Source organism: Phymastichus coffea, unplaced genomic scaffold (assembly GCF_024137745.1).
Source record: "Phymastichus coffea isolate CEN01 unplaced genomic scaffold, Cenicafe_Pcof_1.1 PCOF00044, whole genome shotgun sequence".
Taxonomy (NCBI): Eukaryota; Metazoa; Arthropoda; class Insecta; order Hymenoptera; family Eulophidae; genus Phymastichus; species Phymastichus coffea.
Window position 1 is genome coordinate 1,040,248 of NW_026706855.1, and position 13,189 is coordinate 1,053,436.

The 13,189-nt window shown below is 17.8% G+C and overlaps 1 pseudogene; it reads left to right on the plus strand.

Annotated features, from left to right (window-relative positions):
* Positions 1-4,670: 4,670 nt before the first annotated feature.
* Positions 4,671-8,779, plus strand: LOC131664681 (NADH-ubiquinone oxidoreductase chain 1-like; annotated as a pseudogene).
* The last annotated feature ends 4,410 nt before the right edge of the window (positions 8,780-13,189 follow it).

Genomic DNA, 13,189 nt, shown 5'->3' on the forward strand with positions numbered 1-13,189 from the left:
TTTCAAAATATGTATTTTTATTTAAAAACCATTAATAATAATAATAATAATAATAATATATAGCATAAATTTTTTTCAAAATGCCGTCACAATGCGTGCATTCTGCAAGCATTTCGTGCAGCAGAACGGGAAGGCATAATGTCGGTATAATTCCCGCACGCCGTGCCAAACGATGGTTACCATGCGTGCTGTCACAATGCAGGCACAATGAGCGCACGGCGTGGAAGGCACGGCGTGCTTTCAGAACGACGTCAGAATGCGGATACACTTGGACGTCCCGTGCCGGCGCATTCTGACGGCATAGTGCCGGCACTGTGTTATCTGGGTTATCATATAGATTAATAATATTAACTATTTTTATTATTTCTTGAATATATATAGTTAGATTAAATATTTATAATAAAAATTTATTTAGTATATTATTATTAATTTTAATATTAATATTATTATTAAGATTTAATACATTAAATTATTTTATTTTTTATTTATTTTTTGAAATTAGATTAATTCCTACATTTTTATTAATTATAATTTATGGATATCAACCTGAACGATTGAATGCCAGAATATATATAATAATTTATACTTTATTTGCTTCATTACCTTTATTATTAATTATTTTAATATTATATTATAATTTATTTTCTTTAAATTTTTTTTTTAAATAATTTTAATTATTTAAATAATATTAATTATATATTATTTTATATTTTTTTATTTTTAGCTTTTTTAGTTAAATTACTAATATTTATCTTTCATATATAATTACCTAAAGCTCATGTTGAAGCACTAATTTCTGGATCGATAATTTTAGCTGGTATTATATTAAAATTAGGAGGATATGGAATTCTTCGAAGAATAAATATAATATTAAAATTATGTGTAAAATATAATATTTATATTATTTCATTAAATTTAATTGGTATAATTTTATTAGGTATATTGTGTTTACGTCAAAATGATTTAAAAGTTTTAGTAGCTTATTCTTCAATTGTTCATATAAGAATGATACTTTGTAGAGTAAAATTAATTCCAATTTTGAGAGCCAACCCGTTGTAAAAATAAATCAAACACTCATATTACGTTACACATATTATTTTATAGTTGTTGTCGGAGTTGAAATTTGAATATTTGTGTGAGAGAAAGTTAGAAGATGATTTTGATACTTTAATTTTTGTTAATTGGATTGTGATTGATAAATTGAGATCTGATGAGGTTGGATATCTGCCAACGAAACATACGTGTGTAACCTAATATGAGTGTTTGATTTATTTTTACAACGGGTTGGCTCTCAAAATTGGAATTAATTTTACTTAATAAATGGAGAGTGCTACATATAATACAGATACTTTGTAGAATAATAACTTTATATTTATTTGGTAAAATTTCTTCAATTATTATTATAATTGGTCACGGATTATGTTCTCCAAGAATGTTTATTTTAGTAAATTATATTTATATACGATGTAATTCTCGAAATATATATTTAAATAAAGGCTTGATTAATTTTTTCCCAAATTTAATATTTTGATGATTTATATTTTGTATTGCTAATATAGCAGCACCAATAACATTAAATTTAATTGATGAAATTTTTATTATAATAAGTTTATTAAATTGAAGATATAAACTTTTAATTTTACTATTAATTAGAATGTTAGTTAATTCAGCATATTGTATTTATTTATATTGTATAGCAAGCCAAGGTAATTTTAATAATTCATCAAAATTTATTTATAATAATAATATTAATGAACATTTAGTATTATTTATATTTTTTTTACCTTTAAATTTTTTATTTTTAAAATTAGATTTATTATATTATTTAAATAATTTAAATAAAATATTGATTTGTGGAATCAAATATATATATACAATATATTTTAAATAATTTATATCTATTATTTAAGATTTATAATTTTCATATTTTATTCTATTATTATATTTTACATTAGTTTATTATTATTAATTTTGAAATTAAATATTTTTTTAGAATGGAATTTTATTTTTATTAATTCTATAATATTTAATATATATATTTATATTGATTGAATAACATTAATATTTATTTTCACTATTTTATTTATCTCTTCAATAATTATATTATTTAGAACTGAATATATATCACATGATATTAAAAATTTACGATTTTATTGATTATTATTGATATTTATTTTTTCTATAATATTAATAATTATCAGACCTAATATTTATAGAATTTTATTAGGATGAGATGGATTAGGCTTAACTTCTTATTGTTTAATTATTTATTATCAAAGAAATTCAAGTTATAATTCAGGTATATTAACTTTTCTAATTAATCGATTAGGAGATGTATTAATTATTTTATCAATTAGTTTAATAATATCCTTAAGTTCTTTAAATTTATTAAATTATAATTTTATCTCATTTAATATTATATTTTATTTAATAATTGCATCATTTACTAAAAGTGCTCAATTTCCATTTTCTTCTTGATTGCCTGCTGCAATAGCAGCACCCACTCCAGTATCGTCCTTAGTTCATTCTTCAACTTTAGTTACAGCTGGTATTTATATAATAATTCGTTTTAATTTCTTAATTAATAATTTTAATAAATTAATATTTATAATAATTATTTTTGGATTAATTACTATATTAATAGCAGGAATTTCTGCAAATTTTGAATTTGATTTAAAAAAAAATATTGCATATTCAACTTTATCTTAATTAGGATTAATAATAATAATTTTAGGAATAAATAAATATATATTTGCCTTTTTTCATTTGATTATTCATGCAATATTTAAATCTATAATATTTATATGTTCAGGTATTATTATTCATTGTATAAATAATTATCAAGATATTCGGTATATAGGATGATTAAAAAATTTTATACCATTAACAGCATCAATTTTATTAATTTCAAATTTTTCATTATGTGGGTTACCGTTTTATTCAGGATTTTTTTCTAAAGATTTAATTTTAGAAACTATATTTATATCTAAAATTAATATAATTATTTATGTCTTATTATTAATTAGAACTATATTAACAGTAATATATAGGTTTCGTTTATTTTATTTTTTAATATATAATAAATTTATATATAATGTAATTTTTAATATTTATGAAAATAAACAAATAAGGATATCAATAATTTTATTAATATTTATATCTTTAATATTAGGTAGGAGATTAAATTGAGTTTTATTTAATAATATTGAAATTATTTTTTTATTAAAATACGAAAAAATATCTATTATTTTAATTTGTTTAACTGGATGAATTATTATAATAATAATATTTAAAAATACTATTTTTTTTACTAAAAATATTTATTTATTCCAATTTTTTTTTAATAAAATATGATTTTTAATAAATCTTAATTTTATAATTAATTTAAAATTATTAAATATAGGTAAAATTTATTCTTTAACATATGATAAAGGATGAATTGAAGAATTTTTTAAAAATAATGTGTATAATTGAATAAAATCAATAAATTGACTTAATTTATTAAATTTTAATAATTTAATAAATTTAATAATTTTCATTATATTAATTAATATATTAATTATTTTTTTAATATAATTTAAATAGTTTATATATAAAATATAATATTGAAGATATTAAGAAAATTATTTATTTTTAAATAATAGTTATAAAATTAAATTATTTATTTTTATATTGAAATTATAATGTTTTATTTAAACTATATAAATATGAAATTATGATTATTTTCAACAAATCATAAATATATTGGTATATTATATTTTATTTTAGGAATATGATCTGGTATTATTGGTTTATCTTTAAGAATAATTATTCGATTAGAATTAGGTAACCCTGGTTCAATAATTGGTAATGATCAAATTTACAATTCAATTGTAACATCTCATGCTTTTATTATAATTTTTTTTTTGTTATACCCGTAATAATAGGAGGATTTGGAAATTATTTAATTCCTATAATAATAGGTGTACCTGATATAGCTTTCCCACGAATAAATAATATAAGATTTTGATTATTACCTCCTAGATTAACATTATTATTATCTAGAATATTTATTGGTACAGGTACTGGTACAGGTTGAACAATGTATCCCCCTTTATCAAGAAATTTATCTCATAGAGAGGTCCATCTGTTGATTTATCAATTTTTTCTTTACATATTGCTGGAATTTCATCAATTATAGCATCAATTAATTTTATTACAACTATTATAAATATAAAAATTTATAAACTTGAAACTATTTCTTTATTTTCGTGATCTATAATATTAACTGCAATCTTATTATTATTATCATTACCAGTTTTAGCTGGTGCTATTACTATATTATTATTTGATCGTAATTTAAATACTTTGATCCTTTGAGTGTGGATTTGACCCAATAAGAAATAATCGTTCACCATTTTCTTTACAATTTTATGTAATTTCTATTATTTTTTTAATTTTTGATGTTGAAATTGCATTAATTTTACCCATAATTAATTCATGATCATATATAAATTATTATATTTATTTTAATATTATTATTATTATAATAATTTTATTATTAGGTTTATATATAGAATTATACGAAGGTGCATTAAATTGATTTAAATAATAGAAAATAGACTAATTAAGTCATTAGACTCATAATCTAGAAATATATATTAATATTTTTCTAATTAATTGAAACCAATATGAGGTAAATTATTGTTAATAATTATATAGAATTTAATTATTCCAATTAAAATTTACATACATATGTATGTATATATATATATATATATATATATATATATATATATATATATATATATATATTAAACTTTGAAGGTTTAAAGTTTAAATTAACTTAAAATTTTAGAAATATTCTAATTTAAATTTCTAATTAAAAAAAAAATATCAATATATTTATATTTCTAATGATATGCCTGAATAAAGGATTATTTTGATAGAATAAATTATATAATTTAAATTATTATCATTAAAAATGTTAAATTTAATTTCGACTTAAATAATGATAAAATACTATCCATTTTTATATTTATTAGTTTAATTAAAATATTAAAAGCAAAATTAAAAAAGTTAATTTATCTTAAATATTATATTATTTGATAAAATAATAATAATATAATTAATGTTCAATTTAAAAATATAAATTTTAGATTTAAATTTATATTTATAATTAAAATTTAAAAAATATTTTTATTAATAGTGAAATAATTTATTATTATATTTAATATAATTCGAAAATAAAAATATAATCTAATTAGTGAATTAAAAATATATGTTAAAGTATACATTATATATATAAATATATTATATATAAATATTCTTATTCTTTATTTAATTACATTAATTAAATAATTATATTAATTAAATATTTTATATATAAATAAATATTTAATTTATAATCTCAATTATTAAATAATTTAATAATATGTAAGTATTTATATATATATATAAATCATTTATTATATAAATATCATTTTCATTCAAAAAATAGCCATTTTTGTTCAAAAAATAAAATTAAAAATTAAAAATTAAAAAAATTCAACATTAAATAATAAAGATTCATTTATATTTATTAATTATTTTTATAAATATAATTATTATTATACTTTAAATTTCAAAAATTTAAGTGCATAAACACTAATTTATAACATATTTATATTAATTTAAAATTTTAGTTTAAGAAAAACATTTTCTTTACAAAAAAAAATTAAATATTAATTAAATTTTAAAAATTTTAATTTAGTTTAATTAATTAATTATTATATATATATATATATTTTTTTTAAATTTAAATTTAATATATAAATTTAAACAATATAAAAATTATTATTTAGAAATTATAATAAATATAGAATAATATTGTGCCAGCATTAGCGGTTAAACAAAATTATATAAATTAATGTTTTTAATTTTACAAATAAATATTAAATATAATTAATATATTTAAATAATTTTTTTTTAAATAAAATTTAAATAAAATTTTTTAATATAATTTATAAAATTAATAATTAATAAATTATTGTAATAAACTAAGATTAAATACCTTATTATTGATAATAAAATTTAATAATATTAATTATTTATATTAAAAATTATGGCGGTATTTTAATCTAATTAAAGGGACTTATTTAATAATTGATATTCCACGAAAAGAATTACTTATATTAAATTTTTATGTATGTTCGTTAAAAAATATTTAAAAATAATTTTTATTTAATTTTAAATAATTATATTTCAGATCAATATGTAAATTAATATATAAGAATAAAATAGTCACATTTAACATAATTATAAAATTAAATTTATAATAATTTATAAATATTAGCATTTAATAGTAAAAATTTTTAATTTAAAATTTTGAATTAAGTATAAAATATGTACAAATCGCCTGACAATTTAAAAAAAAATGAAAAATAAGTCGTAACAAAGTAAATATACTGGAAAGTGTATTTAGAGAAATATAGTTTTAATAAAATATTTATATTGCATATAAAAGATATTTAATTAATTATTTTTAATTAAAAATAAAAATAATTATTATATGATATATATTTATATTAATAATAATAAAAAAAATTATTAATTTTAATTATTTAGTATTATTTAAAATTTTAAATTAAATTTATAATTATTGTATTGAAAAAGACATTATATTTATAATAATAAAATTAATTTAATTAATTTTTACCTTTTGTATCAGGGTAATTTAAATTTATAATTATTTTCTAACCTCGAAATAAATTGATTTAAAATAATATAATAATTATTATAATATTAATATTATAAATATTATTTTTGAAGAAAAATTCTTATCAAAATTTATTTTATCTAGTTATTTTATAAATAAATTTAATTTATAATAAATTTAATAAATTAAATAAATTTTTATTTAATTTATATTTTTATTAAATATTATTAGAAATAAATTTAATAATATTAATTATATAAATTATATATTTTTTTTTAAATAAATTATAAATTTTATATATATAAATTATAAATTTTTTTTTAAATAAAAATAAAAATTTTTATTTTTAAATAATTTGTTATAATTAATAAATTAAAATTAAAATTTAATTTAATATTAAAAATTTATAAAATAAAATATTTTAATATTTCAAATATTGATATAATGATTTAATTAGTAATTTTTAATAATAAATTATAATTTTTATTTAAAGATTAGATTAATGAATTCAGCAAAAATTTTATTCAACTGTTTATTAAAAACATTGTTTATAAGTTAAAAATTATAAATATAATCTGCTCAATGATAAATTAAATAGCTGCAGTATATTGACGGTACTAAGGTAGCATAATCATTTGTCTTTTTAATGAAGTCTGGAATGAATGATATTATGAAATAAAATCTTTATTATTTTAAAAATAAATAAATTTAATTTTAAGTTAAAATTCTTAAATATTATATAAAGACGAGAAGACCCTATAGAATTTTATAATTAATTTAAATTTAAGCTTAAATTAATTTAAATTTAATTTTTATTATTAAATTGGGGAAATTTTAAAATTTTAAAAATTTTTAAAAAATTTTTACTTTAATTTAAGAATACATTATCCAATAATAATTATTTATATTTATTGAATTTAAATTAAATTACCTTAGGGATAACAGCGTAATAATTTTAGAGAGATCATATTGAAAAAATTGATTGCGTCTTCGATGTTGAATTAGGATAAAATTTTTATGGAAAAATAATTATTTTTAGTCTGTTCGACTATTAAAATCTTACATGATTTGAGTTTAGATCGGCGTAAGCCAGATTGGATTCTATCTTATATTTATAAAAATAAATTTGTACGAAAGGACTTTTTATTTATATGTTATATTTTAAATTGAATTAATTTATTACTTTGACAGATTAGTGTATTAAATTTAGAATTTAATTATAATATTAAAATATTAAGTAATAATTTTTTTAAAAATATTATTTACTTTGATTATTATTATATTAGATATAATAATTAAAATTTTATTCAGAATTGCTTTTTTAACTTTATTAGAACGTAAAGTTTTAGGATATATTCAAATTCGTAAAGGTCCTAATAAAGTAGGATTTATAGGAATTTTACAACCTTTTAGAGATGCTTTAAAATTATTTTCTAAAGAAGTGTCATTAATTTTAAAATCTAATTATTTATATTACATAATTTCACCAATATTTAATATATGATTAATAATAATATTATGATATAATATTCCTATAATATCTAATTTATTTAATTTAAAATTTAATTTATTAATAATTATATGTATTTTAAGATTAGGAGTTTATGGTATAATAATAGCTGGTTGATCCTCTAATTCTATTTATTCTATAATTGGAAGTTTACGAAGAATTGCTCAAACAATTTCTTATGAAGTAAGAATAATTTTAATTATAATAATTATAATTTTTATAATTGAATCATTTAATATAAATTTATTTACTGATTATCAATATTATCAATGATTTTTTTTTATACATTTTCCTCTTTTTGTATTATATTAGTAAGATTTTTAGCAGAATTAAATCGGACACCCTTTGATTTTTCTGAAGGGGAATCAGAATTAGTTTCTGGATTTAATACTGAATATATAAGTGGTAGTTTTGCATTAATTTTTATTGCAGAATATGGAATAATTATGTTTATAAGATTAATTATTTTAATTTTTTTTTTTAATTTTTATTCTTATTTTATAATTTTTATTGATATAATTATATATTTAATTTTATGAATTCGAGGTACTTTACCTCGATATCGATATGATAATTTAATATATTTAACATGAAAGAGATTTTTACCTATTAGATTAAATTATATTATTATAGTTATTTCTTTAAAATTATTTATTTTATAAAATTATTAGAAAATTTTATTTCTATATTATGTTTTCAAAACATAAGCTTTTAGCTTAATAATTATTTATATAAAATATTATCTATAATTTTATTAATTATTGGATATAAAAAAAAATATGAAAAATATATAACAGATCTAATAAAATATTATAAAATATTACATATACATTGAGCCATCTCGAGAAAAGAGTTTAACTCAAATATATCCACCCACTCAATTTAGAGCAGATCTTGTTTCCAGCCAATTATGTACGCGGAATTCCAAAGATTGCTATGATTATGGAACCGATTGTAGGGATGTCATTCCTTCAACTAATAAGAATCTAAACGCACATAGGCCAAATACTGTTCAGCTTACAATAATAGTCCATAGAACGTCACATTTTGTATTTCCGGTGGGAAGTCTTTTACATTTGTACTTTAATTTCATTTTGTACAAAATTCATGGAGTGGAGTTCCTCAGTTTTTTATATTTGTCAAAATTTGTGCAAAGTTCTGTTATTGAATAATCAACAATAAACGTGTCAATAAAAGTATATTTTTTTATCATGATTTCGTAATTTTGCTTTTTTCAGTTCACCATTCCATGCTACATTCATCGTAAGTGGTTTCTTAGCGTTGTAATATTTTATATAAGTTTTGTAAAGATTATTTATGAGAATTGTCTTCTGAATTCAAATTGCTAATTCTATTGTGACTCAAGGTACTTCTTATGGTTCTCGGATATTCTTTTTCCATTCATTGTGAAATATCCTGTTTTAGTTGACCATAAGAAGTATATTTGTTTAATTTATTTTTCTAGTTTAATTAAAATGTATTGCATTTAATTTTAATAATTGGTGTGATGTATATTATTTCATTTGAATTCGTGAAAAGACTACGTCATTTTGTTATGCTTTCGCGTTTATTTTTACTTTTTCTGTAAGTATATTGACAACTGGCAATTTTATAATTGTATGTGTGTGTGGATGTTTTGTTGAAACTTTGTGGTTGCCTTTAGTCAAGCAATAACTATGTAATATTTTATTTGTGTATACGCATTAGTTTGTTTTTGTTATACGAATTTTATACTTTTTATTACATTTTAGCGGATATTAGATGATGAATAATGGAAAACTTTTAAATACAGCTTTATACATACATTTGTTAAATTAATTTTATAAAAAATTTTGAGTCTGGTAATAAAAACACAAAGAGAATAAAAATGTATAATTTTTTCGCTCTTCAATGAAGCGTTTTTCTATCCGTTTTTGTTACATTTATATATTTTTAGCTCATGCATACCAGTATCTTTGTATCATGGCCTTTTTAATCGAACCAACATTTTCCTTATGTACTTTGAGCCGCCGAATCTAAATTTATTACGTGCGTTGTCGTCAGACTATTGGTTCAATTGGTATTAATTAGCGTTTTTTCCATAATCAATAATGAAATTAAGTATTTTCTAAAATAAAATTAGTTAGCTTCTTTCAGCGAATTTTAAATAAAAAAGGTACCTAAGCCTTAGTTTCGGAGAAAATAATTGCGGAAGTTTTGAAAAGTGTGATTTTTCGAAATGCGCATCGTGTTATTCAATGAACTCAATGATATATACGAGGCTGATAATGCTCAGCTCCTTACCGTATAAATATCAATGCCGTAGGATTTCATCCTTTTCTTTCTTTATCACCTTTACAGATTTTTTTTCTAAGCTTTGCGAGACTTCTTTATGGTCTTGTTTCTGAATTGGTCAATGTAAAAAATATTTCTGTTAACAATTTTTATGTTATTTATTGATATTTTTCTGTTCAATTTAATTTTAATGTAACTTTTGGCAAAAGAGTTAATTATCAAAATTTCTTTAAGCACCTCAAAGAGCTTGAATGTATGTAACAGGTAGGTTGTCAATTATGTATGCTTTATGACTTTCCACATTCAAAAATTATTCACATTAACCAACTTTTTACAATGCCTTTTAACTAAGTCTCGCTGTGCTTTAAAAGAAAGTTGTATTTTTTCTTTGTAAGAAAATAAAATGTAAATTTTCTTTTGTAATTAGCGGAAAAAGAGGACCAGAGTAGGTACCAAAAATCTATTTCATATTTACGATTGATAGGATAGATTATTTAGCTTGATAATTCTCATTTGGTTATATTTCATAACGCAATATCAGATATTAGATACTTATCTAAATTAACAGTCTCCGTTTTCCTCAAATAATTTTTATGACTTAACTTCGGATAGTTTTACATCTCAATTAAGACTAGCAAAGGGAGTAAAACATATAAAATTTTTAATTTCACTCATTACAATTTGGATATATGTAGTCATTTGTAGCATGAGTTTATTTAGTTATTAAATTTGAATAACAAACATTTAGCTGTCAATGTTACATTAGTGAATAACTTATTGGAGAATCTTACTATCTTTATTTCTATAAATTAACTTTTGAAAATACTTAACAATAACAGACACTATAATATTCAAATAATTATTTACAATGAAACATTGACGTGAGAATAAATAACCTAACCTGTTAGTCATAAACATATAGGGTGCTTTTAGCATTGCACTCCTTTTTTTCTTCGCCATGACCCAAAAGACTCAACTCATTTCCAACGCATAGAACTAAATCCTTTAAAATCTATCTATCAAAACGTTGTTGGCGTAATCAACTTTTATGGTGATGTTCTATCGGCCTCTTCTGGCCCCTGGACTACCGGCTACCCTTTTCAACAGTTGGTTTCAAACGACGCGACACCGTGTCCACGCACATGATGCTTATTTCGATAAGACATTTTGCGCCGTGATCGCTTAAAAAATGCCTCCAATAATGGTATCGGCACGTCAAAATTGAACTCGGAATTGCCTCGAGATATCACGAGACGAAAGAGTTAAGGGAATTAATCCGATTAAAGGTCTGACTGGGTATATATAAATTAAATCCGATAAAAGGTCTGATTCTAGGTATATATAAATAAATATTTAATTTAAAATTTAAATTATTAAATAATTTAATAATATATAAGTATTTATATATATATATAAATCATTTATTATATAAATATCATTTTTGTTCAAAAAATAGCCATTTTTGTGCAAAAAATAGCCATTTTTGTGCTGCAAAAAAAAAATTAAAAATTAAAAATAAAAAAAATTCAACATTAAATAATAAAGATTCATTTATATTTATTAATTATTTTTATAAATATAATTATTATTATAGTTTAAATTTCAAAAATTTAAGTGCACAAACACTAATTTATAACATATTTATATTAATTTAAAATTTTAATTTAAGAAAAACATTTTTTTTACAAAAAAAAATTAATTATTAATTAAATTTTAAAAATTTTAATTTAGTTTAATTAATTATATTATATATATATATATATATATATATATATATATATTTTTTTTTTTTTAAATTTAAATTTAATATATAAATTTAAACAATATAAAAATTATTATTTAGAAATTATAATAAATTTAGAATAATATTGTGCCAGCATTAGCGGTTAAACAAAATTATATAAATTAATGTTTTTAATTTTACAAATAAATATTAAATATAATTAATATATTTAAATAATTTTTTTTTAGATAAAATTTAAATAAAATTTTTTAATATAATTTATAAAATTAATAATTAATAAATTATTGTAATAAACTAAGATTAAATACCTTATTATTGATAATAAAATTTAATAATATTAATTATTTATATTAAAAATTATGGCGGTATTTTAATCTAATTAGAGGGACTTATTTAATAATTGATATTCCACGAAAAGAATTACTTATATTAAATTTTTATGTATGTTCGTTAAAAAATATTTAAAAATAATTTTTATTTAATTTTAAATAATTATATTTCAGATCAATATGTAAATTAATATATAAGAATAAAAGAGTCACATTTAAAATAATTATAAAATTAAATTTATAATAATTTATAAATATTAGAATTCAATAGTAAAAATTTTTAATTTAAAATTTTGAATTAAATATGAAATATGTACAAATCGCCCGTCAATTTTTCAAAAAAAAATGAAAAATAAGTCGTAACAAAGTAAATATACTGGAAAGTATATTTAGAGAAATATAGTTTAAATAAAATATTTATATTGCATATAAAAGATATTTAATTAATTATTTTTAATTAAAAAAAATAAATAATTATTATTTGATATATAATTATATTAAAAATAATAAAAAAAATTATTAATTTTAATTATTTAGTATTATTTAAAATTTTAAATTAAATTTATAATTATTGTATTGAAAAAGACATTATATTTATAATAATAAAATTAATTTAATTAATTTTTACCTTTTGTATCAGTTTTAATTTAAATTTA